Raw genomic sequence first — 25,536 nt, forward strand, 5'->3', positions numbered from 1 at the left:
GAATTTCCAGCATATCCTGACTACTAGAGCCTTAACTTTTGGGCATCAACATAAATTAACGACTTCTTTAAAATGTATCTTTCACATATTTCATGGTGGAACTACAACCTGTTACATAATACTAATCAACACTTCAGAGTTGAGTTACAGAACCGAATTGAGTTAAAGATATTTCTTACATAATTACGAGGTTACAACACACTTAATGATACAAGACACCTGATGATACAACACACAACACGCCCTAACCAGCAAAAGGTCTAAAAGAACTCGCGATCAGGAGTGATAAGAGGGGCTAAAAGAGATCATACATACAATGCTCCTGTGACCCATTAAGTGCATATCCGAACCCAAACTGTTGTCCAGCCAACATCTATAAGATCAGAACCGTCAAATTGTGAACTGCTCCAACCTCAGTAACTCTGAAGAAGCATGCACGAATACATGCTCGCCAGCAAAAATCGATGAAAAAACATATACTGAATATGCAACTGGGCGGGCTTCAGGTTTCCTTCTTTTCTTTTTCCCATCTTCTAGATCTTCGATTGAAGAAGAGGTTTCCTTCCACCGCAACAACAAAAATAAATACCAAAAGATAGTAACACTTATCAACACTTCCTTTGATTGAATTTCAACAGACTATACTTGAAGTGTTGAGAAATACCCGACTTGGGCGAGGATGGTGGGGAAAGAAAAGTAGTGGATGATCCAAAGACGAATAACATAGTACATTACGGATAAAATGGTCGTGAGCATCCCAAGAATGAGGGTGCTTGTAGATACACCTTTGGACTTTTATGGAGACCATTGCATATATAATCTCGAGGCTCACTTGAGAGAGCAAAGGTACAACAAGTACGCAGAATACATCGAATAACGAAGGGGCAAGAGGTCGCCGTTTACTGCTTTGATGTCCAAAAATCCTGAACTTGGTTATTATAGAACTTATAGGTGGTCATCAAAGTGATATGAAAAATAATAATAAATCCAAAATGAATCAATGATAACATTGAGTACACCAATGACACTGAGGTTTCGTTATATTAGTCAATCGGTTATTGGGAACTATTCTCCCAAATGACTCCAGTTAACATGCACTCTAATCGTTTGGGGACAAACATCCAATATAAAAGATAAATGATAAATAAATAAAAATATCATACCTGAGGATGCAATGCAAGAATTGCATATCCAAATGCAAGAATCATGGTCATGACGATGAAGAAAACGTTGAGACCACAGTCTTGGCCTGCAGGGTTGAACCAAATGAAGAGAAGTCCTGAGAATGTAAATGCAACAATGTAGCATCCGATTGATACTGCAAGTAATGCATCATACCTGTAATAAAAGAAAGATTAAGGATGAAATGATCCCGACACCGTCAGAACCCAACAACTCATCAATTGTATCGGCATGTAAGGCCAACCAATGGGATCATCATCAATTAATATGCTCCTAATAGTATATTCCTTAACCCACTTCAATCCGTAATCTTTCATTATTCAAATCTCCATATAATCTCGAACAGAAAGAACAACGCAAAGACAGTCTCCCAAAACCAACAAATAAGGACTATCTTCGCCACAATAGTGCTGTCAAGGACCGGGAAACGGACTTTGATGAAATTCCTCTATATCTAACTTGAAAGTAACAATAACTTTGGAAGCCATGTTCCCATTGTGAGGATGCCCAATGTACTATCCTTGAAACTATACGGAACATTATTTATCCATCTCCACTTGAAACTATACCTTCCCAAACTACGTTTCAGATGCGGAACCTTCTTCATCATTCTCCATAATCCTTATAACCTTAAACACTTGAGAAACAGGATCAAAATCCAAACCCAGTTACAATATCCTTAAGTCTACACTTATCAGGTTTAGGTACTACCATATGCTTTAGAGTAATAGGATTCCAAATAAAATAAAGACGTCGGTGCGAAAAACCCAAACCATGACAATAATCCATTTGAGGAAAAGGTCTCGGATATTTGGGAAGATATGATTTAATTGTAGTATCAAGAACCTCTAAGTTTTCATGACTAATCAAGTGATAAAAAGAACACAAGGGGAGTTTTTTTGAATCACCTTGGCGTGGTGCATTTTGATGAAATGAGGATGTTTGATTGCATTGAACCAAGATTTGCTTACCCTTTTGGATTTAAAGTGGATTTGATTGGTCGTCTTGATGAGAAGATTTCGATTGGAAGCTTGGACATGAGAAGTCTTCTTATTCACTTTCTTCTTCTTCAATTTTTCTTTTCTTTTCCGACGCCTTTTGATGAAAAAGGGTAAAATGGGTAATAAAATAAAATAGAAAATAGAAATCGGACTGGAATTTCGCTGATATTGGAAAGCAGGGAGTTTATGTGATATGGGCCGATAAATAGGGAGATTATGTGATATGGACCGATAGGAAGGAGTTTACACTCATCCGGATTAAAACTAAGGGGCTGGGCCCCATTTCTTGTCTAAATAAGATACTACTAATTAATTACCAACCATAATCATATAATCAAGTACTACAAATAAATTAATAACTTTAAAATTTCCAATTATTAATAGTCCAAACCAAAATAGAACTGTCTCAATAAGTCAATCTAACGCCCACTCTTCAAAAAGGTAAACTCCAAAACCCCTTTTTCTTACTGCGTTTTCTTTTAGATTATTATTTTAAAAAAAAAAGTTTTAATAAAGTTTTAAAATTTTCAAAATCTCGTATTTTAAACGTATTTTAAGTTTAAAACGCCGGCTTTTAAAACGCGTTTTTTTTCAAACCCGGGTTTTAAACTCGAACGTGACGCCAATATCTCTGGTTTTAAACGCGTTTTTTTTTAGAATTTGGAGACGTAGCAGCAAACTGGCTGTGCTGCTGCTCCATTATCATCCCATTTTCAACTTGTACTCCATCTCCTACCTCATCATACCTCCCCCTTGCTTCATCACCAAACCCATGCAAACAACTTCGTTCACTCTCCACCTCCACTTCCACTTCAAGAAAAAAAGCTGCCCACTCATTCTCTGTACAAGGAAGATGTTGTTGAGTCATCTACTGAACTTGTAGTATTACCTGAAAACCAAGAACTGGTTCAAAGTGAGAGTAGTGGTAGTAATGAAGCTTTGGAAAAGTTTACAGAAAGCTTTATTCCTACTAGGACTAAAAGTAAAGTGTACAAGTGAGAAAAGATGAGAAGGAAGAAGAAAGACGGTTTATATTGTGAAATGTAAGAGAGGTTAGTTATTATTAATTTTTTACTTCAAGAATTCAAATTTATTGGTTTAAAGACTGTTATAGGATATTTCTGAACATGGGCTTGATTTAGATTTAATTTAAGTAATTAGTTTCCACTTCGTGACCGATCGTGCTATCGAGGAGTATTTTTGAACACATGTCCATTTGTAGGAAGATGACATAGAGGCTAGATTAAAATGACTTGGTATGAGTGTATGCTGCTTACTTGATTAGAATATTGTTCAAAGAATGTTAGAAAATATAAGTTTATTCTGTAGTAAATGAGAATATGATTTTTTTAGCAGTGTGACGGTGTTGATTGATTTATATATCGCAAGACGAATTTTTGAAACATGCGGTTGTTTGAGAGTCTCAATTTAAATATGTATTTGTTGATAATTATCAGTTATGCTGTTAGGTTTGGATGAGTATTAGGACATTTGAGCCAACCCCATTGTCCAATTTTCCGCTTCTTAGGAGAGGCCATATAGAGGCTAGATTAGAATTACTTGGTATTTAATGCAGGTGTTCATGCTGCTTGCTTGCGACATTACATGAATGTTCAAAAGACATAAGTCTGTGGGGTTTGTGAAAATTTCAATTCACGTTGTCAGGATCCTAGGGTTAAGGGTTTATCCTTTTGTTCCTCAGCTGGTTTATTACTTTTGGTAACGGAGCCAGCGCCACGTCCAATGTTTATGCTAGTTATTTAGACTCAGTATCGTGTGGGCATTTTCTAAGTTAGTTGATACTGGTAAAAGTAAGCAGAGAGAATTATTATTGAGTAAGTGTAAAAAGAGTGGGTAGACAAAGAGGTCGGCTTTGGAAATATGGTGGAATTCAGGTTCTGAGGTTTTAATTACGTTTATGCTTTTGGATATTTGAGGGTTTTGAGGAACATTAGTGGTGTAAAGAACTATTTTTTTTCCCCAGGTATTTGCAGAAAAATGCTACCTCGTTGCGGTTGAAAGAAAAGGTGAGCAAGATGTTTTCTTTGGTATCGAAGAATCAATCAAGGAGTTAGCTCAGCTAGCTGACATTGCAGGCCTTATGGTTGTTGGTTCTACATCTCAGAAGTGAGTTAAATGTCTAAATCAAACATATAGGGTATGTTATTGTTGGAATGTCACAATGGCGATCTATGTGATTAGGTCAGAAATATAAATATGTACCTAGTCCTATAACGCTACCCAGATAGGGGGACATGCCTTTGACAAGGCATGGACATGCGATTTTACATGAAAAATGATGTAACCGACAAGATATGCCACCTGTTTTGATGTATGCGGGTATCGTAGATGTCCACTATTATATCAGTAGTGGGTGGACCAGAAATTGATGGACATTGGCAGTATATTGGCAATGTTTATGATGTTTCAGACCATGCCCACCACATACACTTTAACTTTAATTTCCTAATGCCATGTTTCTGTTTAATTTTTGCTGTTACTGCATCTGTCCCCTTAGCCTACTATACACAGAGCTAGTATTTGTATGATTTGATTCTAATTTTATGATATGACCTAAAATCTGTGTATTTGTGGAAGTTGCGGTAGATTTCTTCATGTAGTAGGCGTCCTTGTTGTTATCATTTTCTTTTTATTGATTATTGTCATCCTCACTTCTCAAGAAATCAAAATAAATAGCATAGACTTGTTTCAGATATTAGTAGTCTTATATTTATGTTATATACTTATATCCATTTTATTTTTTTGTAGACTTTAGATATATCTTCCGGTTGTTATTTTTACACTCTCACTTCTTCAAATTCATAGTAAAGAGCCTACTGCTGTCGAATATGAAAATAATTTGTGGCTGTATGCGTGTACTTGTTTTCCTTTTTAGGTATTCTTTGACTTTTAGGTGCCAGAAGAAGTTTTTCTTATCAGTTAGTATTCCTAATTGCATTACAAATTTACAATGTGTGTAGACTTGTTACTCCAAACCCAAGGACATATATTGGATCCGGCAAAGTTTCAGAAATAAAAAATGCAATTCATGCCCCCGATGTTGAAACTGTAATATTCGACAATGTGCTCTCGGCAGGGTAAAATCTGGAGTTTTGTATATTTTACCACCATATGCTTTGTATCATTTTGTTCGAAGTGGAAGCACTATTGATGAAACCTACTCACGGAAGCGGGAAGTAAGATGAACACCAATTAAAATTAACATAAGACTGAACTCAAAGTTAATGAAAACACGAAACAAAACATAATTAAATAACACTCAATTGAAATAAATCAACCCTAGAATCATCTCAATAGGGGATAAACAGGAATTAACCCTCAAACACTCAAGTTTGTACTTGCATCAACACTAATTGAAATCGATGGCTTAAGGCCATATTTATTTATATATAATAACCTATGGCTTCCAAATCCAAATAGGAAACTAACTCTAATTGGCAACTAACAAGAAATCCTAAGCCAATAAAGAAACTAGAAAGCAATTACTAAAACTAATAGGACTTCTTAAAACAATTGAACAAACTAAAACCTGGAATTACTATAAATAGTATGTTCGTGTGTTACTATAAATAACAACTGCTATTTACATCAACTATACATTCTTCAGTTAGAACCTAAAGGGGTGTTTGTTTTTCCTACTTATAAGTGCTTGCTACTTATAAGTGCCAAACACTTATAAGTACTACTTATAAGTAGGTCCTAAAACTTGTTTGTTTTTTTGCTACTTATAAGTACTTATAAGTAGTAGGAGTGTTTGTTTTTTCACGCACTTATAAGTGGCAACATTACAATTTTACCCATATTTTAATAACACATGTACTTTCTTGCTGAAGTTAATGACGATCATATAAGAAATCAATTTAATGGAAGTAGAAATAAATTCATATAGAAATCATAATAAATGAGAAGAAGCAAAACAAATAAAAAGATAACTAGAAGAAACCATTATCTTCTTAGCTGTATCCACTCTCTAGCAAGAACTCTAAAGCATTCAACTTCAAGAAATATGTGGTTTTTATATGCGTCCATGGGTAGTTACGTAATTTTATGTCTAATCCCAACTTATAAGTTGGCGTAAGTAGGATTTTTTTTGCTTACAACTTACGACCCTACTTATAAATTTTTTTGACCGTTGACTACTTATAAGTGGGAAAAAACAAATGGGTAAAAACAAGTGGTCCACCACTTACAAGTGCTTATAAGTGGTCTAACACTTATAAGTAGGAAAAACAAACACCCCCTAAGTCACATTGAAACGGGTATGAGTTTGGTGTCTGACACAGTAACATATAGGAAGTAGGACGCGAGGACACAGTATAGCAGCAGTCTAACAATTACTATTTTTAGGTTCGAACTTGGGTATGCAGCAAAAAGTCCATGCAGTTTCTACTATTTGGGTACATGTTATCTGTCAAATATGGTAATCTAAATCCTGAAGCCTAACAACAAACAAAATGAATTTGTAAGATTGGAATTTCCTGCTTTTCACCAATGTTTTAACATTTTTGCTAGTTTTAATAACTGTTCTCGTGTTTTAAATTGTTAGTCTTTCAATCTAAACACCTTATTCTTGCATACTTCCACAGCATCCTTATTCAATTTCTGTACTCTACACTTCTGTTCTTAGTATATATGCTTTTGGCTACACTTCCCCTGGATAAAATTTTGAAGCCCAGGCATCATGCTAAATTGTAGCTGAAACAGCAATTCTTTTTAATTCTTCTTTATCGAAAACCCTCTAGTAGAGGGAACGTTCTTCAAACAAAGGAGGGCCCAAGAGGATCAAGTGTGAACATTCTTGCATTATTTGGAATGATTGGTCAGTTGATGAGAAAAAGCACAAGTCTTGGGAACCTGCCATACTTTTGCATGAGTTTATATGTTGAACTTGGTGTTTTCCCCAGTTGGTTATGTCATACCAAGTTTCTGAATCCCCTGGTCATACCATATGCTGTAATGTAAGATTAATTACCTTCAGGACTCGGAAGTTCCATTAGTAGCGTATCCAACTATCTAAAATAGGCATCTTGTGCACCAATGTTTTTGATTAGGCAACATTGATAAAAGATAGAGCTGTAATATTTTATTGCCAAACTTGTTCTCATTTAGCTCTAGAAATTTTAGCTCATTTCGATTAATTTTGTTTTATTATGTTGATCCAATCTGCTGACATACTCGTTATGATAGTGAAAATAAACTTTGTACTTTTATAATTTGAAGAACACGTTCATGGTATTCCTGTAGTGATGGCATGTTAATACACAAGGATATGCAAACACAAAAATTTACTAGCCGATGCTTTAGTTATCTGCTACTCATGTTTAGGCAATTGCGTAATCTGGAAAAGGCCTTTGGTGGGGAGATTCACGTTTGTGACTGCACAGCCCTGATCTTGGATATCTTCAACCAAAGAGCTGCAAGTCATGAAGCAGCTTTGCAGGTAAATCATACCAACTCTTAAATAGGTAGACAGAGCTAGTCCGCAATTCTCTAATAACAAGGGATGATAGCCATTTAGGTAACATTGGCACAAATGGAGTACCAGCTCCCCCGTCTCACAAGAGCGTCAAGCTGGAGGACAAGTGAAGGGTATGGGTGAGAAACAGATTGAGGTGGGCAAGCGTATTTTGAGAACTCAAGTAAGTGGTTCTTTATGATCTAAAAGATGGTTAAAAGATGCTCTCAATATAAGGTTTGTACGATTCAGAGTTACCATTGGTGGTTAAAAATAGTGACAGCATATTACTATATTATTTCTTACTTTTCAAATTGCTGATTATCGTGCTACATCTTTGATGGCCTGTTGAAGAGAAATGTATTATTTTTAGTTCCCACCAAGCGAAAAGGTCATCTTACTGGTTTGAGAAATTTATATCTTAAATGCTACTTATTGTAAATTTTTTGCAATCATGACTTTTACTCTGTGGTTAACTGTAGATATACTCGTGAACCTTTCTTTTCGTGAACCTTTTTTTCTTTGTTGTTACAATTGTCATTTATTATTATTATTATTATTATTATTATTATTATTTGTAAACCGTGTAGCACTCACCCATTGAGATTTGAAATTTTTTGTCCTGATAGATCGGCATTCTGAAAAAGGAGTTGTAATCTGTTTGAAAACATCAAAGACAGTATCGCAACCGTGGAGTTTCTGTTCCAATACCTGTGGTGTCTTTGGTAAGTTTAAACACGTAATTGAGTATTTGACAAGCATGATTTTTTGGAGGGCTAGGGTTATTAAACAGCCAATGCATTACAAACTGTTGCAGGTTGGGTACACAAATGCTGGAAAGAGTACACTCCTAAATTGCTTGACTGGAGCTAATGTTCTTACTGAGGATCGACTGTTTGCAACACTTGATCCAACTACTAGAAGGGTGCAGGTAAACAACCCTAAACTCATCTCTGTGTGTGCGATCTCTTTCTGGTAAAAAAATCACTGTTCAAAGAGACTTATGACACAAAGCTTTATCAGGCAATCAGTTACCTAGATTAGAAAAGAGATTGCATCTTTGCGCTTGGGGCAATGATGCAGCTAGTGACGTCTAACCTAGGCGCGTCATTGCTGGTTGAAAACTATTTCCAAACCCCCTCCTAGGCCCTGGACGCCACGGCCGTCGATAATTTCTGGAAGTGCCTCCCTCTAAACAAGGGTAAAGCCCTAAAAGCAAAGAAAATAGAAAATAGAAATACTAGAAAAGAGATCCACTGAAAGATCCTTTCCTTTTTCTTTTCTTTTATTGTGATCCTGGTTTTGTGGTTTAATTGGTTTTCTTGGGGTTCTAAATCGGTTAGCTGAATTGCAGGGAAACAAGCTAACTCTAGGCACTCTTACTTGATAAATTATTAGTTGTATGTTGGGAGTTGAAAACGTTTGATGTCTGATTAATTGTTAACCACCACCACACACCAAAAAAAAAAAAACGATTAGTGCATTGAGGCAAGGTGGTTTATTAAGTAACGTGCTATTTCAAGTTTTGCAGTGGCTCACTGCTGGAGCCTTGAGGGGTTCGTCCCGCAGGGTAGGGTACTGTGATCTATTCCCACCAAAAGGAACTAATCTAATTATTAAAGATGGGGTTCGAATTTAAAACCAATTTGTGATACGTGGAGAGGCCTCAAGACTTATATATTTTTATGTGTGGCTTAACATATCCCATGTGGGACAAAACATCTCAATGTGCCCCCTCACGTGTCACATTACTTTAGCCTAACATGTGGACAAAGACGTGGATTCGTGGCCTTCTCTTGTTTGGTCAACCTACGTATGTACTTTTCCTGTCCCATACATGATTCAATCAAGCATAACAATCGATATCCTAAATGTACTTTCCCTTCTTTTGGAACCGGTAAAGATTCTTTATTTCATTGGCTTTCAGCGCAGATGAAGAATGGGAAGGAATTTCTTCTAACTGACACTGTTGGTTTCATCCAAAAGCTACCCACTACAATTGGTAAAGTCTTTTAACAACTCCGATGTTCAGAGATTATCTTATTTAAATTTTTTCCAAAATTTGCTAATCTTGTTTCGGGAATAAATATACTTAGAGAAAGAGATTCTAGTTATGAGTATAATCAGCTCCTTTTGGGTGTCCTGGACCCGTTGGAATCTTCTTCCATCTTAAATTGTGCTTTTGCTACAGGTTGCAGCTTTCAGAGCGACACTGGAGGAAATATCCGAGTCATCGCTTTTGGTGCATGTGGTGGATATCAGGTCATTTTATTTAATATTTTTATTGGGAACCTTTTTGTTAATCAATATCATCATCCTCTTATTGTATAGGCTTTTCATCCATTTCAGCCATATATTGTCCCAGCAACAGAAAGATGCTGTTGACAAAGTTTTGTCCAAATTAGATGTGGCAGCTATTCCACAGTTGATCGTCTGGAACAAGGTAGGGCTAGATGCTTTTATTGGTTATAAAGTTCTGGTCTTCTTTGGTATGTGTGTATATTTCCTTTCTTTCATGATACAACAATACACCATTAGTTCAATAATAGCCTTCTTATAAGTCATACAGTTCTATACTAGTGGATATGGAAAACGGTTTATGTTGTCGTTCGTGTGGCCATAAAAGATCTTTGCCGTATGCTCGGTGGGACACTTAGATTGCATAAAAGTGCGGCTCATCATTTGCTGGACCAACCAAGGAGAATTCTCTGTTCTCAAAATAGTATGGAGAACTTTATAATTTATAATGTCCACAGTCCACTAATAAGAAAAACGTTTCTGTTCTTGTTAGACCATAGATGATCATTGGAATTGTATCTGTGGGACCAATTATTAACGAAGTACATGGACACTTCATATTTGTAAAAAAAAACTGTGATGGACACACACACACACACAGACACTCCAACACGGACACGTTCTGCATAGGATTTTAAACTAGTGTTTCTTCTATATCCTAAAAGACTAAGAAAATAATCAATTAATATAGTTACAATTCCATGATATGCCCCTTTCATAGATAATTATTTGTAAGGAGGCACTTTGTAAGGTCTTCATCCCAAGAATTAGTGGTGTAACTAAAGAATAGTTATAGTTTTCTTTTTAATTTTTAGCTGCGTCTCCGTGTCCTACTCATATAGGTCGCCGAGTCAGACACTTTGTATGTGCGTCGGCCACCGACACACGTATCCGTGTGTTAATGTGACCTGGATAATTAAAAAAACAGAAAAAACAATTAAGATCAAAATACTGTGGCTTAGCCTGTGGTTTAGATTATTGACATTCGTTGCGTCCAAGAGTTTGTGTTAGTGAAACTAAATTATTAAAGCAATGATTACGAACATTGATGTGATGACAGATATATAAGATAAAACCTTCTTGTGTTTTGTGGGCATGCCTCTAAAGCTGGTCATTTCTTCCTTGTCAGCTTAGGGGCTAAACTTGTGTATTTAGTTTCTTTGTTTGTGTTATTGGTTTGAGGGTTAGAGTTGTTAGCCATTTGCATGATTTGACTTGATGTTACTGTATAACCAATACATATGTCTTTACGGGGAAAAACAATTCATACAGTTCTATCGTTTCAAATCACAGTTACGATTAAGGCATTGGATACTGTACTTTTAACAACTAGTACATGACTTACTTTGTCATTCTTCTGGCTAAAATCTCTCTGCAATATACTCTGTGCTACACTCGGATTCATTCCAAGTGTGGCTCACCATATGTTGGACCAACCATTTGAGATTCTCAGCTATAAAATTAGTACGGTGAAGTTTATATTTTACGATGTCCACTTTTAAGCAAAACTTTCTTTTCCTGCTAGATTATTGATGATCAATGAAATTATATGTGGGTCCAATGATTACAGTCATGAACACTGGGGCTTTAGCCTGTGGATTTTGATGGTTGACATTCGTTGCAGCTATGAGTTGTGGGGAGTGCTACTAGAAAATTAAAATGGCTTATCAGTAAAGCAGACATGATTTTAGATATAAGATCAAAATCTTCATTCTTGTCTTTCGTGCATAATCAGTCCATGCCTCTAAAGCTGGTAAGCCTGCTCTCTCCAGTTTATACTTAGTTTCCGAAATTCCAAGTGAATATGGCAAATCAATCTCTGGTAACAGGAAGGGTTAACTAAGTTGGGACTAACTGCTTATTACAGGTTGATAAAGCTAGTGACCCTGATAAGCTTAAGATCAAAGCAAACGAAAGAGAAGATGTCATGTGTGTCTGCTCTGACTGGTGATGGGATACAGAACTTTTGTGATGCAGTTCAAGTGAGGCTGAAGGTACAAAATAACAAATTATGAAATTTCTTCTTAGAAGATTATATTCTTTTTATTTTTTCCAACAAAAGAAATGTTTGTTGGTTTGTACTTTTGTACTATAAAAAATGGCCTATCTGGAAGTTTAACACATTTGTGTATGACAGGATTCTATGGTATGGGTTGAAGGCTTGAAGCCCTTGCCCCATTTGACAAAGGGGAGCTCCTGAATACTATACATCAAGTTGGACTGGTGGAGGGAACTGTGAGTATTATCATTCCAGGATCCTGAAACTTATCATCTACTATGGATCACAATAGTTTAATTGTGATTTTTTTCATTCTTTAAGGCATTATGATATGTTACATACCTATGCACTTTGCTGGTTATTATCTCTTATCATATTTTCCCTACCAATGACTGGAGGTCATGAGATAATTAGTGGGCATGTACTCCTAAGTATCTATTTTTGAAAATTCTTAGTAATGTAACTGCAAAAGATTATGGAAGGCAAGAAATTACTGAATTTTAAAAGAAACCTATGAAATAGAAGGTGGTGAAGAGTCATTTTAAGAATTTCCTCAGTAGGGAATCAAGGGCTGTCCTCCCCATTTCCAGTATTAATCTTCATTGTCATTCAGTGTTCCCAATATCTACAACCGTCAGACTTCTAGGTCTATTCCAAAGCTGATTAAAGAGAACAATGAGAAGAAAAATCCCATATAAAGAAGATGGTGGTCTGTCCTTGGAAATCATGGGAAGAAGAACAAGATGCTAAGATCTGGTAGTCTGAAAATATTGAATAGTCCCATAGATAATTTTCGTTGAAATAAAAACGGTCATGTTAGGCTGTGTTTGGTATAAAGATCGTATCTTGATGTAAACAACAATTTCTCTTTTTGGTGAAGTATTGAGGTTCTTAACATTGAAGGCTTGCTATATTGCATATCGGTGATGACAATTACTCTTGGCAGAGAAATGGGCCAGGCAGACCAGTGCTCTACAAATAAGTCTAGGTGGCTGCATGGGAGTGCCTCGCTTAGGCCGCTTATGTAGGACATCTGGTTGACCTACTTGGCGGGTTGGGGGTCAGAAAGAAAACCCAAAAAGGGCTAAAAAAACAAAACCCTCAGAAAAGGAAAATTTGAAAATCGCAAACCCCTAATCTCTAGAACACTTCGTCCATCATTCTTCAGGCTATATCAAAGACTGGGAAATTTATGACAAGCAGAGCTCTCCTGAGAAAAGTATCCCTGATTGAAGGCGGGGTTGTGCGTTGCGGGTGATCCTGTTATTTGGTGTTTGAAAACATTGTATTGGGTTGGTACAGAGATTGATTGTACTTGCCGTTCAAGCTATTGTTAGCTCAGTGCATGGTTTTGTTTTTATTATACTTTTGTTGGGTCTGTGGGTGGGGTGGGGTGGGCGTTCAACTATTCAAGACTTTGCTTCCCCCACCAAACTACAGAACATAGGATCAAATTTGCCCGTCTATGCCAGGATTTCAGAGTGAGATTATACCTGGAAATGACCCTAGTATGATACATGGACATCCTTTTCATAGTCTAGTATGATACGGTGATACCTGGTCTTTCTTTTAATAGTCTAAATCTTAACTTACTAGTATAAATTGGTCTACAACCTGTTACTTGTTACCATGTTCAGCTTAACTCTATTAGTCTTGACAGCTTTTATTGTCTAATTACTTGTTATTATGTTGGTTGATGATATTGCTTATAAGTAAACCTTTCTGATTAATTTTGTTGTTTCCAGGAGTACACTGAGAAGGATACTTTGGTTAGGGCACATGTTCCTCTCCGCTCGCAAGGCAACTTACCGCAGCTGTGTGCATCATAACCACCAAGTTGCCTCGACAGTCAATGCATTGTAGCAAATAGGTGACACATGAACTTCATTCCATACTTCCATTTTCAGTTTGATCGATCATGGTCATCAGTCATCACCGGTGTAGAATACTTCCAAGTCTGGCCGAAGTTGGCTGTACCACTGTTCCGTTGTGAAAGAGACCTTCGTGTAACATTGTAAAAATTCTGAACTGTATATATATAATAATGAATCATGAATGTAATAAAAAACATAAATTTTCGGGTAGCAGTATACATGATTGTACCAACCAGCTAAATACATATATTTGGGGTTTGTGTGAATTCCACGGCAACAGAATGCCACTGATAAATTTGTGTGTGTAAACTGCTTCCATTAGATTATCTCCTTTGTAAGGTCCATTTGTATGGCAACCATGGTGATACTAGTGCTGGGGATTGTGTTTGAAATGTTGCAACTTAAGCCCCTCTAGGGAATATTTAGTAACTGAAATTAAAAACAAAGAATAGCATATTGTGCCTTCAAATCAATCTTTTTGGTGAAAGAAAGAATTTATGCTTTCAGGCATAGTACAAAATATCAGGATATAGGTATTTATCGATATTCAATTTCTTGATATGTATCGTAGATATATCTTTCTCTTTGGGGATATTTGACATTGTTTCACATATAAATATCATAGATATATCCAAAATATCGACAAATATTGTAGATATTGTGGATATTTATTGATATATCATGATACATTATTTATATTTATTTAAAATATAATGGTAAATATTAAATAAAATTATTATATATACAAAATATCGCCAAATATCCTCAAATATCACAAATATCGTAAATATCATCAAAATATCACCAATATTTATAGTCGTATATATCTCTAAGCATATCGTGATATTTATATATCTTTCTCTGAAATCTAGATAGATATTTCCAAATATCGCAATATATCGGGATATTTTTTACTATGCTTTTAGGTGGTGCCAATGAATAACTTTGTTGAACAGGTAAAATATGCCGAGAAAAAGTATTGGTCTAAACCTTTAAAAGGCTGAGTTGGGCTTCCCAGCTCAGAATCTATGCTTTTACGGTTGACACTGTTGCATTCTGGTAATGTCTGTTCACCATTCCCGTGTTCTCATAGGGCTATTGCGAGAGAAAAAGACCCCTGGGGTCCAAGGTGTCTCTGTACCTGCATCTGTTACTTGTGATCTCACCCATTTGTCAGAATCTATGTTAATTGTGATCTCACCCATCTGTTACTGGTTGGCGCATATCTTAATAAAATGTTACTTGTTCCGATCATCTCCCTTTTGATGACAAGATCTTCTGTATCTGGTTCCTCAGATGAATCTTCTGCTCAATAGGGTTTATCCACATTCCATAATAGGGGGTTTCTTTTTTCTTTTACGAATTCTTCATTGGGACTTTGTATGTTCTTTTTGCTGCCCATATTTTCATTTTGGTTAACTTAAAATTTGCGAAGTAGTTTGAAAATAGTAGAGCTCTCGGCCAAATTACATATCTTCCGAAAGTATAAAAACTTGGGGCTTGCGTCAGTTTTTCATACATCAAATATCTCAAATCATCTATGAGTTTTTCAAGGATTCACCAGGGTCACTGGTCAAGAATCTCTTTTGGTTTTTGTAAATAGTTCCCTTTGATCGGTAGGGATAAAAAGGGTTGTAGTGATCTTACCAATTTGAACAGAGTGTGGGTAAGAAGAACAAAAATATTACTCAAGCCTGTTTTCAAAAGAACACAAGGACAATCCGTTTCCTGACACAATAATCACAAAAGGGGCGAAGAGATATGAGAAGAAATTTCATTAACTTACAAAAGGCACAAGCCTGATAATACATACATACATTTAAATAAAACAGCTCACAATCAGAAAATTTTGCAATAACACAGATAAAGCCGCATGCCCATACTACACGTGTTTAGCTTTAACGCAATCAGGAGTTCAGGACAAGAGCTTCTATGCCTTTGGTATCTAGCTTATCATGGGGTTCGGTGCGAACCAGATTGGTGGTGGCATAATCATGAGAGTGTCAGTGGGATAGAGGAGCTTCTCTATACTGGCTTCTTCAAGATTAAATATGCCGTAATCATGACCTCCAAACCCTTGTTCTTTAAAATAACTCCAGAAATGGTCAGTGAAGTAGATACAATTGGGCTTGCACCCTGAGAAATCACTCGAAGATATAGAGAAGGAACTGTTCTGTCCCACAAACAGAGAGCGATTCCCAAGGCTCTGAATCTCCACCCACTTATTAGGCGCCCCAAAATCTAACTTGAGAACCTTGAATCCAACTGTTTTGTAAGGCCATCGTTGACCCTCTTTAAGACTAGTGCTCTGATCTTCTTCAAGGACAATTTTTCTAAGAACCACAAGCAAGTCCCCAGATGACTCAAGTATATACGAATAAGAACTAAACTCTGAACGGGAAGGATGCCGGCCAATTACTTCTTCGGCATACGGATGAGTTCCTTCTCCTGCCTCCAAATCTTTAACAACAACAACATACCCATTATTATGTACAGCGTAAAAAAGACCCTTGTAACACGTAACATCCCGAAAGAAACACATTCTTTTCTGATCTAGAGTTTCTGGAGTAGCCAGAGTCCATGTTTCTTGCTCACCACCAATTTTATAGTACGCCAGTTTACTATTCAATCCTTGAATAGTCATGACCACAGTACCACTACTAACCGACGGCGATGACAATGCCACTCTACTAACATACATATCACGAATAAAGTTGGACTGAAAAGTGAAATTATTCGTACTATCAAATCGCTTTCCAACGTAAAACAAAGATACATTATGTAAAGGAGCGTTTTAGTTTCATTCCCATATACGGGAGGAAGGAGAATGGAATTGGAATTGGATGTGGGAAAGGGTTCTCTTGATTCTGGGGGGAAAGAAGAATTAGGTCTGACGTAGTCTTGGCGGGGGGTATTTATAGCTGTTGAGCGTGAAGATCTGCGCTACACGTGTATTGTTGAGTACAGATGTGTGGTCGAGATCAGGGATGCGTGTAGGATTGGTGGTGGTAGGAAGTCTGCAATGATGGAGAGTGGTTGGGTTGTGTCAGTACGGCTCTGGTAATGATTGCATTTGGATAATGGATGATGTCACTAGGTGGAACGTTCTGCGTGAGGGTGTGCGAGTTGAGCTACTCTGGAGCGAGCTCGGAGGACGAATACCTTAGATCGGTGTGCTTAACCGATGATGTGAGTCGCTATGAAGCGAAATGATGATGTGAGGTCGGTCGCGATATTTATAATTGTCTTTGACACGTGTGTGGTATTCATTGGATGTGAATACTACTCCCTCATTAACTCCCCTCCTCGAGAGGGTCGCTTTGTATAGTGGAGCGATCTGCTGAGAGAGAACGATAGCACGTGTTTAGCACATGTGAGGAAGCGAGTAATTGTGAACGGAAATAGTAACTGCCTCGTTTTACAGAATTTGTGATGGGTTTCGACTGAGTTCATTCCGGACGAACTGCCTACGTATCAAGCTCTCTCTGGAGGAACCTGAATCAAGTCAAACGTAGTTCATGTAAAGATGATTTGGTGTGGTTGGGGAGAGTGGAGAAGATAGCGTGCGAGGCGTAGAACCTAGGGCAGATAGAGTGGTCTCTTTTGGAGAGCGTGGAGGAAGATGGAGTAGATCTGGGCGTCTCGCAGAGGGAGTCGATCCAGCCCCTGTGGTGGTAGGATAAGGGGACCCTGGAAATTAGCGGATGGCAGCACCCAGGTCAGCATAAGGCACATAGCCGCGGTGCACAAGATTGAGATGGGACATCTGTCGCGGTACGGAAATCCTACACGTGGAAAGAAGAAGACCGCGAGATGGATGGACAGGTGGAAGGCTAGGATTGAGGGAGGGAAAGATATAAAGGAAAAGAGGTGGAGAGAGAGAGAGGAGAGGAGATCAAAGAAAGAAGGAGGCGACCCAAAGAGAGAGAGAGGAATAGTGTTAGGAGTTGTAATAGTGTTTGAGGAATAGTGAACCTTAGTCTTAACAGTATTTAGGGGTGTAACATTTGGCGCCGTCTGTGGGGAAGAGAGTAAAGAAATGGCACCAAAGAAGGCAGTGGGTAGACCAAGGAAGGTGAGGGTTCAAGAGCAGATGCCGGAGGCAGCGATGGAGGAAGGGGAAGAGCGAGAGGAGGAACGGGCAGCGGAAGAAACACGGCTAATGCGAGAGGAGATTGAGAGGCTGAAGGAGGAGAACGAGGAGTTGAGAAGAGAAAGAGAAAAGGTGGAGAAAGAGATCGGGGAAGAGATAAGTGAGGAGTTGGAGAGCGAGAAAGCAGAGGACGAGGAGGGACCAGGACCAACTCTGATGGAGAACCCAGTGACCGGGTTAACAATGGAGCAAGTCCAGGAATTAATAAACAACGACCGTGAGGCAAATCTTCAGCAGACAAAGACTCAAATGGGCACGGCCAGTCAAGTGGTGGCGGGGCTGAATCGCAACCCGCTGGCGGATGCGATATGGACTTCGGAGGTACCAAAACGTTTCAATCAGCCAAGGTTTGAGAGATACGATGGAACAGAGACCCAAAGATATCACATTCATCACTTCAGGAAGCAGATGCCTCTTTGGCAAGAGGCGAGGTGCGATGGGTTGCGGTGTATGATGTTCCCGGCCAGCCTGAAGGGGGGAGCTTCAGACTGGTATTATCGGTTGCCTTCGAAGAGCATAACTAATTTCCAAGAGTTGGGATAGGCATTTGTAGATCACTTTATACATCAGAAGAGGCGGGTGGTGGACATCGCGGCCTTGTTCAATGTTAGACAAAGGTCCGCGGAGTCTGTCAGGGAGTATCTGTGCCGATTCAAGGCCGAGACATTAAAGGTGCAGAATTTGGATGAAAGGACGGCAGTGATAGCGTTCGAAAGAGGTCTGCGACTCGGAATGGTGGTCTATCAGTCCGTTGCAAAGAATGAAATTGCGACCTTGCACGAGTTATATCCGCGGGTAGAGAAGTATATTAGATATGAGGACACCATGCAGAAGGATTCTAAGAGGGGAGCCAAGGCGGTGTCATCGGTAGAGAAAGGCGGGGACCGCAAAAAGATAGAGGCAGGGGATAAAGGTAGCGAGCGGTACCGCGGACATTCATCGCATCCGGAAAGGAGTAGAGAAGTAGCGTGAAGAGAACAAAGGGAGAGGAAGCCATACCGTGAGCTGGAACACGCACCCTTAAAAAGGTCATTGAGTGAGATACTGCCACTGATAAAAAATATGCAAGGGTACGAGGGTCCACGAACCGTCCCTGCCGAAATGCCAAATAAGCCGTACTGTGAGTATCACTAGGTATGCAATCATGAAACCAATGATTGTTATGCATTGAAATGGTTGGTCCAGAGGTTGATAGAGAAGGGAATGATGAGAGAATTTATAACAGAACCCCCAAATAGGGAGCTGAGGCCAGCTCCAGGGAGAATATTGGGAACCATAAATGTTATTTTCAGTGGAGAAGTTCTGAGTCACAATGCCCACAGAGATAAGATAAGGAGAACAAATGAGTATTCAAGAGGTCAACGAAGTCGCCCGGAGGATGGACCGATACAAATCTGGCGAGAGTCAATGAAATGGGGAAGACAAAAGATTACATTCTCTGGGTAGATCTCGAGCCGCCGATACCCCACACACGGCGATCGCTGGTCATTACAGTGGCGATGGGTAATTACATGGTCAAAAGGGTACTGATTGATTGTGGCAACACAGTGGGCTTGCTGTTTAGAGGAGCGTTGGAGGAGATGAGGATTGATCCGGGGCAACTAAGGCCGCCGCGGTCCAGCTTGTATGGGTTTAATGGGAGCATCACGGAGCCTATGGGAGAACTTCTATTACCGGTGACGACAGGGCCTGTGACGGTGTTCTCAAGATTTATGGTGGTCGATTCCAACTCTTAATACAACGCAATCCTGGGGAGGAGATGGATACATGAAATGAAGGCGGTGCCTTCGACCTATTATCAAGTTATTCGATTCCCCACCCCAATAGGAATGTACGAGGTCTGCGGAGATTAGGTGGCATCGAAGAACAGTTATCAGGACACAGTTAAAAAGATGGTCCGCGGACCTGGAGGCGAACCAGCGAGACCTATTATCAAGTTATTCGATTCCCCACCCCAACAGGAATGTACAAGGTCTGCGGAGATCAGGTGGCATCGAAGAACGATCCATCATGACACGATTAAAAGGATGGTCCGCTGAACCGAGGCTAACCAAATAACCCCGTGAAAACGAGCATAGCAATTACACAGTCACGGGGGTAGTGGAAGGGGCGGAGGAAGCCGCGGTGGGCCCAAAGACTTTGGATGAACTGGAAGTAGTAAATTTGGGAGAGGGCGAAGAAGAGAAGTTTACATCGGTTGGGTCTAATCTGACGGAAGAGTGGAAAAGTAAATTGGTGCAGTGCTTATCGAAGAATAGAGATGTGTTCGCATGGGAGATAGAGGAGATCACCGGGTTGGACCCTAAGTTCACATGTCACCGACTACATATGAGGGAGGATGCGAAACCAGTGAGACAGAAGATGAGGGGAGTGAGACCTAAGTACGCGGAAGGAATCTGGGAGGTTGCCAGGCTGAAGGGAGCGGGGATCATAAGGGAGGTGGAGTTCACGGACTGGCTGTCCAATATAGTCGCGGTCCCAAAGAAAAACGGCAAGGTGCTAATGTGTGTCGACTTCACCGACGTAAACTTGGAGTGTCCTGGCGACGCTTATCCTATACCGCGAAAGTAGATGAGTAGGTGGGACGGACGCGCCGGGGTTCAGAATGTTCTCATTTATGGATGCATCCATGGGATACAACCAGGTTGCGATGTATGGACCTGATCAGGAAAAGACATCCTTCGTAGTGGAAGGGGGTACTTATTGCTATACAAGGATGCCATTCGGGTTAAAGAACGCAGGAGCCACTTTCCAACGGTTGGGGGAGAAAAATGTTCGAAAATAAAATTCGAAAGAGCATTGGGATATACATAGACGACATGGTGGAGAAAAGCATGTCAGAGGCAGAGCATTTGGAGGGCTTGAGGGAAACATTTAGGATACTGCGAGCCCACAATTTGAAACTCAACCCAGAGAAGTGCACCGTCGGAGTCACCATGGGAAAATTTCTGGGGTATATAGTGATACAGCGGGGAATAGAGGCAAACCCTGAACAGATAAGGTCATTGGTGGAGATGTCGTCGCCGCAGACGGTGAAAGAGGTGCAGTGATTGGCTGGAAGAGTCGCGGCCCTTAACAGATTCATTTCAAAATCATCCGACAAATGTAGGCTGCTGTATAGGCTACTGAAGAACTCCACAGATTTCGCATGGACAACGAAATGTGAAGGAGCATTTCAGGAGTTAAAAATGTATCTAGGGGAAGCACCTCTGTTGTCGCGGCCCGAATTAGGAGAGAAGCTATATTTGTATCTGGGGGTCACAAATTATGTAATCAGCTCGGTCCTCGTTTGCGTTGTGGATAAAGTGGAAACACTAGTGTATTTCCAAAGTAAGACTTTGTTGGATGCGGAGACTAGATACAGCCGAGTGGAGAAGTATGCTCTTGCCTTGATATTCTCACCCACCGTCGGGTCAGATTTCGAAGCCCACGCAGTGATCGTGGTGAGAAACTTGCCCCTTAAACAAGCTCTGAGGGCGGAGAAGTCAGAAAGAATGCTGAAATGGGCCGTGATGTTGAGTTCATATGAGATCCAATATCAAATTAGAACGGCAGAGAAAGCTCAGGCCTTGGCAGAGTTCCCGGCGGAGGATCCTACATGGGGGGAGGAGATGGTTTTGGAGCCTGAGCAAGAAGAGGAACTGGACCGCCTGAACCCATGGGATGAGAGGAATGGTTGGAGAGTATTCGCGGACGGCTCAACAACGGATGCAGGCAGTGGAATAGGCATGGTGCTGGTTACGCCAGATAACAATAGACTCAAACGCATAAAGAAGTGGGATTCGCAGTTGTCAAATAACGAGGAGGAATACGAGGCGCTGATTGCGTACGAGGGGATGGCCGGTAGCTTAGGGCGAAGGAACTTACCATTTACTCCGACTCAAGTTTAGTGGTATGCCAAGCAAATGGAGGGTTCACGCAAGATGCCCTAGAATGGCAAAGTATTTGGGAATCTTACGCAATTACGGCGAAATTCACCTGAATCCGATTTGTTCATTTGAATCGCGGGAGAATCGCTACCGCGATGCTCGCCTATGTGGCCATAGCCATGCCAGATCCGGTGAGAGGACCATCGGTGAGGAAACCGACGATCGAAAATCGAGGAGTCTTTGGAGATACTAAATACTGCGGGGGAGGACGAAGGTTGGATGGAGCCCTTTAAGCAGTTCTTGTCAGGGTGTGAGGTGATGGACCCTAGAGAGAAACGAAGATCGAAATCAGCATCCCGAGGTACACGCCGATAGAGGGAATTATATAGAAGGAATTTCAACGGGCCTTTATTGAAATGTTTGGGACCGAGGCTAACGCAAGAGGTGCTCGGGGAGCTACACGGGGGAGATTGTGCAAGCCATTCAGCGGGTAGGACAACGGTACACCAGTTGTTAATGCAAGGATACTTATGGCCCCACATGAAAAGAGACGCTGTGGAGTTTGCCAAAAAATGTGAGAAATGTCAGAGATTTTCTCAACTGATATTTGCCCCAGCAGAGCCGCTGCACAATGTGTCTAGTCCATAGCCGTTGGCGATGTGGGCCCTCAATATAGTGGGACCGCTGCCCATGGCCAGAGGTAAGAGGAGATTCATGTTGGCCGCAACCGACTACTTTACAAAGTGGATTGAGGCCGTCACAACAAAAGCGAATGAGGTACAAGTGGTCAAATTCTTGTGGGAGAACATTATATGTCGGTTTAGGCGTTCTATGCTATTATCGCGACAAATGGAACCCAGCCACCGGATCGAAAAGTGAAGAAGTTTTTGCAAGCCTATCATGTTAAGCGGGGTTCTCGGCCCATACAACCCCGGTGGCAACGGATGTTTGAAGTCTTCCAACAAAATCATACTTAACAATCTCAAAAGGAAACCGAAGACAAGAAGGGGTCGGGTCGACGATTTAAACCATGTGGTTGGGGCTTCCATCGGACTACACCACGGACCACTACCAAGAGACTCCCTTTTCGTTAGCATATGGCGTAGAGGCCGTGATACCATCGAAGGGTGGCGGCGACCACTTAACTCGAAATGTCGAGGATGGATCAAATCGGGAATCCCGGTCCGGGGACATGAATTTGGTTGAAGAGAGAAGAGATACCGCTACAAGATTGGGACCGGAAGAGTATCATCGCCGCCTTCAAAGGTAGTACAACAAGAGGGTGAGACTGAGGAGATTCAAGGTAGGAGATCAGGTGCTCCGCCGAGTGAACCCCAGCACAAAGAAAATGAGTGAGGGGAAATTGGGTCTAACTTGGGAGGGACCCTATACTGTGGTTGACGTGGGAGGGATGAGCACCTACAGATTACAGACCTTGAAAGGGAAAGTGGTGGAGAGACCGTGGAACGTAAAGTTGTTGAAAAAATTTCATGAATGAATGTAATGGGAGAAGCTGTCAGCTACATGAGCTATTTGTATATATATAAAACCATAGTACTTTTGGAATGGATAATGTTACATGAACTTTGCTTGTCCTTCAGAGTGAAGGAAATGGAGGGGAGGAGCCCTTCACGGACGAGAGGTCCGAGCTCAACTGGGGCAAAATGAGTTGCCCCATGTTGTGTATGAAGTCTCATACAAGCTGTGGCAAAATGAGTTGCCCTATGGCGGATATGAGGTCATAGGCAAGTGGAGGCGGGCGGGTTTCCACCGCCATGACAAGCGGGTCCGACCGGTAAGGAGAAGGAGTGGTGCCCCTATAAAGCAGAGGCAACCAAATCACCAAGTCAAGAGAGGGAAGGCAAATCGAAGTGCTTCCCAAAGGGAGAGGCAAAAATATAAACATGAAGTTTCATCGCTAATCGAGCCCATAAACGATAAAGCGTAGATAACACCACCATCACATTTAGTCCTCTTTAACATCGAGGGGAATTAAAACAAAATATAAAGATAATCGATTATTAAAAATAAAGAACAATTGAAACCAAGAAAGGGCATAACAAAACTACTCCCAACATAAGAGACACTTAAACATTCTCACGAATCACTACATCAGTGGCCGGCCTCAATCATCGCGATCCGCGGCAACCGCAATAATAGCCCCAAAATAACCAAGTCGGTTACCTCAGCTACCTTGAAAGCAGGTTCCATGGGAGCCACCGCGACCTCAGACACAAGGTAGTAACAGGTTCTTCAGGAAGGAGGCGACCTTCTTTGATAAGTCTGTCATACTCCTCTTTGACCTTCTTGGCCACCCTCTTGTCAGTTTGGGCTCGGAAGTGATCCTGGAACTTATCAATGTCAGATTCATGTTGTTTGAGAGGTCACCAGATCGCCCCAAGGCTCGGAGAGAGATGTGATGGCCGCATTGTCTTCGCGATAAGAGGTTTTCATACCGACGACTTAAGCGGTCATTAACCTTATCCATGTAAGCAAGGTGGAAACCTTAGCGCCTGAGCTCGTCCCGGGCTCGAGCTTATCTAGTTCTCACACTCAACCGCTATTCAAGACGGGCGACTTCTTTATCCAAATTGCTCATTCGATCTTGGCGCCAAAAAGGTCGCGGATCATGTAGAGACGCCCGTGCTCATCCGAGAAAGGGAACAAGAGTCCGGGTTACTTCGAGAAAGAAGAGGGAGATACATAGTCGCGAGGGAAAGGGTACCTTCCCCCACCGATTAATAGAATGAAGTTCGGTGACTATCAAAGGAACCCCCTTCAGCATACGCCATATCTTTGGGGAGGTGAGACCCATAAAACAGGGATGAAGCCACCGCAGCGGGCGTAAAGCGAGGATTGGTCGCTGTTCCCTTTGCCTCGATCGGGAGCCACCTCCTTTCCGTGCCACCGCTCGGGGCAGGGGGCAGGTAGGGGAAGTAGGCAGATTGGCGGGGGTCTCATCCAACACAAAAGTCCGCGGTTGCTTAGAGGCCGGGCCAGGAGACGAGCGGGCGACCGTGGAGGGGGCCACTTCAAAGGATGAAGATCCTCATCCGAAGTCATTGTCAAAGAGCTTCGCGTTTAGCACCCATATCGGATTGGGGAAGTTGCAAAGGGAGAATGAGGGATATGTATTGATCTTCCCAAGTGATCGTGGATCGGTAAGAGGGCGGCCGCAGAATGAGAAGCGGGAGTTGTTAGAGGAAGGGGGGACGATAGGTACCGGCGATTGCAGGAGATTTCTTGGGGTGGTGTCTTTTCCGGGGAGCGGGGAGTTATGCGGCTTTCTCCCTCGGGGGAGGGGACGAAAAAGGGCACTATACCCTCCAATAACCTTCAATTGGGGATCTGACAGTAGTGGAGTGGCTGTGGTAGGATCAATTCCAAGAACCGCAGACTGAGAGGGTCCAAAGAGCTTCTGGAAAATTGTGGAGGGGATGTGGTCATAGGGTCGCGACTTCGAATCCGGTTGCCAACCTGTAGAAAAGAAGTGCAAGATTAGATGAGGAACCAAGGAACATACGCATGGAAGGATAAATAAAAAGGGTACTCACCGCTAGGAAGGAAAGCCAGATGAGTAAGGTTTAGTTCGGAAGGAAGATCTGCGGATAGGAAGTTTCCGGAGATGTACAGCAGATCGTGGTGCCACACCTTGTCTGATGAGGTGACACGGAGGACAAAATG

General features: G+C 40.9%; 1 long non-coding RNA gene, 1 other non-coding gene and 2 pseudogenes across 3 annotated transcripts in view; 2 read left to right on the forward strand and 2 right to left on the reverse strand.

Moving 5' to 3' along the window:
• LOC147515757 (uncharacterized) lies at window positions 1-3,051 on the reverse strand (annotated as a pseudogene).
• LOC147515758 (uncharacterized) lies at window positions 1,333-14,096 on the forward strand (annotated as a pseudogene). The gene is made up of 12 exons (XR_015210797.1): window positions 1,333-3,235; window positions 4,168-4,310; window positions 7,530-7,644; window positions 7,723-7,843; window positions 8,289-8,384; window positions 8,477-8,590; window positions 9,592-9,666; window positions 9,851-9,921; window positions 10,009-10,102; window positions 11,825-11,951; window positions 12,095-12,192; window positions 13,702-14,096. The product of XR_015210797.1 is annotated as an uncharacterized LOC147515758 (transcript).
• LOC147515759 (U4 spliceosomal RNA) lies at window positions 8,716-8,863 on the forward strand. The gene has a single exon (XR_015214545.1). It is a non-coding gene; the product is annotated as a U4 spliceosomal RNA (small nuclear RNA).
• The window catches only part of LOC147515760 (uncharacterized), an 18,284-nt gene continuing 6,406 nt past the window's right edge, over window positions 13,659-25,536 (reverse strand). The window contains exons 3-4 of the long non-coding RNA XR_015210798.1: window positions 14,821-16,290; window positions 13,659-13,984 (exon numbers count right to left, since the gene is read on the reverse strand). This is a non-coding gene — a long non-coding RNA (uncharacterized LOC147515760). The remainder of the gene's footprint in view (window positions 13,985-14,820; window positions 16,291-25,536) is intronic.

The sequence above is a fragment of the Coptis chinensis genome, chromosome 2 (genome assembly GCF_015680905.1).
Source record: "Coptis chinensis isolate HL-2020 chromosome 2, ASM1568090v1, whole genome shotgun sequence".
NCBI lineage: Eukaryota > Viridiplantae > Streptophyta > Magnoliopsida > Ranunculales > Ranunculaceae > Coptis > Coptis chinensis.